At 38.7% G+C, this 3436-nt stretch overlaps 1 pseudogene; it reads left to right on the forward strand.

Annotated features, from left to right (window-relative positions):
• Positions 1–641: 641 nt before the first annotated feature.
• On the forward strand, positions 642–1734 carry LOC113907977 (annotated as a pseudogene).
• Positions 1735–3436: the final 1702 nt, after the last annotated feature.

The raw sequence follows: 3436 nt of genomic DNA on the forward strand, positions 1-3436 counted from the left end.
GCAGCCAAGAAGGTCCATGGCTTCATGCAGGAGAGAAATCAAACATGAGCCAGAAAAAGTAGAGACAGAGTTTACTGAATAGTGTAGGTGACAGATAGAGAACAGCAGATTGAATGTTTAGGAGTCTCAGAAAGGAAAGGAGAATGAGTCTCCTTGCTTGGGGCTAGGCCTTTATATTAGAAGAGGGTCTAGAGTACGTGTTCCTTCAGGAATCCAGGGTAGGGTCCAATCAAAAGCAAGTGTCAGATGAGCAATAGATGTTATTTCATAAATTACTAGTGGTAGGGATATTAGGCCAACTTTCCATATGTTTAGGTTCGTCCTGAGAGGTGAAGCAAGGTTTTCTCTGTTCTTTGATCCCTCAAACTTACTCATGTTTTCTGTTGTGTGTGCCCCTGGTCTCTATACTGACAGGTGACTTTGAAACAGGTCTATGACCATGGCATGACCACATTTATGTATTTTTTAATTTTTAATTTTGAAATAGTTATAGACTTGTAAGATATAGTAGAAATCGTACAAAAAGTTCCCATGTATCCTTCCCACAGCTTTCCCCAAGGATAACATCTTATCTGACCATAGTGCATTATCAAAACCAAGAAATAGCTCCTGCTCCTCCCGCTGCCGCCCTGAGTCACTGCCTGTGCAGCTCCGACCGCCTGGCTCCCCGTGCTAGCCACCAATATTTGGAATTCTTACAACATGGCAGACATTGACAACTTGCCTAAGGTAGTTAAAAGACGAGTGAATGCTCTCAAAAATCTTCAAGTTAAATGTGCACAGATAGAAGCCAAATTCTATGAGGAAGTTCATGATCTTGAAAGAAAGTATGCTGTTCTCTATCAGCCTCTATTTGATAAGCTATTTGAGATCATTAAGGCAATTTATGAACCTACAGAAGAAGAATGTGAATGGAAACCAGACGAGGAGGATGAAATTTCGGAGTAGCTGAAAGAAAAAGCCAAGATTGAAGATGAGAAAAAGGATGAAGAAAAAGAAGACCCCAAGGGAATTCCTGAATTCTGGTTGACTGTTTTTAAGAACGTTGACTTGCTCAGTGATATGGTTCAGGAACATGATAAACCTATTTTGAAGCACTTGAAAGATATTAAAGTGAAGTTCTCAAATGCTGGCCAGCCCATGAGTTTTGTCTTAGAATTTCACTTTGAACCCAATGAATATTTCACAAATGAAGTGTTGACAAAGACATATAGGATGAGGTCAGAACCGGATGATTCTGATCCCTTTTCTTTCAATGGACCAGAAATTATGGGTTGTACAGGGTGCCAGATAGATTAGAAAAAAGGAAAGAATGTCACTTTGAAAACCATTAAGAAGAAACAGAAACACAAGGGACGTGGGACAGTTCGTACTGTGACCAAAACAGTTTCCAATGACTCTTTCTTTAATTTTTTTGCCCCTCCTGAAGTTCCTGAAAATGGAGATCTGGATGATGATGCTGAAGCTATCCTTGCTGCAGACTTTGAAATTGGTCACTTTCTACCTGAGCGTGTAATCCCAAGATCAGTGTTATACTTTACTGGAGAAGCTATCAAAGATGATGATGATGATTATGATGAAGAAGGTGAAGAAGCAGATGAGGAAGGGGAAGAAGAAGGAGATGAGGAAAATGATCCAGACTATGACTCAAAGAAGGATCAAAACCTAGCAGAGTGCAAGCAGCAGTGAAGCAGGATGTATGTGGCCTTGAGGATAACCTGCACTGTAATAGCCTAAACAGACTATTATTTACTTATAGCCTTATGTTTTTATATTTTCTTGGTAGACTCAGTAATTTTTTTTAAAGGAAAGACCTTTAAATTTTAAAGACCCCCCCCCAAAAAAAAAAACGCAAACCAAGAGATACACATGGCTACAAAACTGTTAACTAAGAACCTTATTCAGATTTCACCAGTTCTTACATTCACTCAAATATATATTTTTTCTTTTTTTGGTGTATAATTCTCTGAAACATTATCACATACACAGATTAGTAGTCAGGGTTCTCCAGAGAAACAGAACCAATAGTGTGTGTGTGTGTGTGTGTGTGTGTGTGTGTGTGTGTGTGTGTTTGTAGAAAGATTTATTTTAAGGAGTTGGCTCATGTGATTATGGAGACCCAGGGAAGAGTTACATGTTCAAGTTCATGTTACAGTTCAAGTCCAAAGACATCTCTCTGATGAGAGAATTCTCTCTTGCTTTGGGAGGTCAGTTCTTTGTTCTATTCAGGCATGAGGCCCACTCATATTGTGGAGGGGAATCTGCTTTAATCAAAGTCTATATTAAATGTTCATCTCAACCAAAAACATCCCCACATAAACATACAGAATAATGTTTGATCAAATATCTGGGTCTAACCAAGTCAGCATGTACGATTAACCATCACAATCACTACAGTCAAAATATAAAAATATTCCATCATCTCAAAGCAACTTTCTGGTATTATCCCTTTAAAATTTTGCCCTCCATTTTATAACAATAAAAATAACTAATATGTATTTTTTGAATGTTTACTAAATGCTTAGACTGTATCCTAAACCTTTTATATGCATTACCACATAATCCTAAATGTAACCTTATAAAGTAGATATTGAAATAAATTCATTCAATCCCCAAAAGATATCCAACACATACTGAATTTTTACTGAACCAACATGAGTTCATTCCTTTGTGAGTCCCAGATACACCAGGTGGAGTTGTCACACAAAGGAAAATTTATTTGCAGCAAATAAGGAGATCATCAGAATTAGCTTCCAATGCCTTGACTCCCTGAGAGAGAGAGGGTGAATGGGTACCTTTGTTTAGGGTTAGGATGAACATTTAGATAAGGAAGCCTTTCCATCATATGTATCTAGAGGTGGGCATGAAATAGGGCATTCACCTTAAGGAAACATGCCTATCCGTATATTGTATGTTATGCAGATGAGGCTGAGGCTCCTCCTTGGGTGGGGTTTTAGTATTATAATGAGGTGAAGATAATGTAGGTCATTCCAGAGGCCACTCCATGGTCCATCTGCACAGACATGAGTCGCGTTTAGCTCAGTCTGGGTGGTCTGGGCAAGCTGGAGGTCTTGTCAGGGCAGCTGCTATCACCTGTGGGGTGGTTTTGGATTTAATTTGCCTGACTTAAGAGGTAAGCCAGAAAGAAGAGCTTAAGGAAAAAATGTAAGACAAAGGTTAGTGGGTGAGAAATAAAGGTTTTGGGGTCTAGCTGATGATAAATTAAAATTACAAGTTGCAGAACAGTAACATGGACTAGCCCATACAAACAACCTCATTTTAACTTGATTATCTTTGTAAAGGCCCTATTTCCAAGTAAGGTCATATTTGGAGGTACTGGGGCCTAGAGCTTCAACAGATCTTTTTTGAAGAACACAATTCAGTCCGTAACAGGTGTTGAGGAGGAAAAATATTTTTTTTCTCTACCCTTCTAGGT

This window comes from Zalophus californianus, chromosome 16, assembly GCF_009762305.2.
Source record: "Zalophus californianus isolate mZalCal1 chromosome 16, mZalCal1.pri.v2, whole genome shotgun sequence".
NCBI lineage: Eukaryota > Metazoa > Chordata > Mammalia > Carnivora > Otariidae > Zalophus > Zalophus californianus.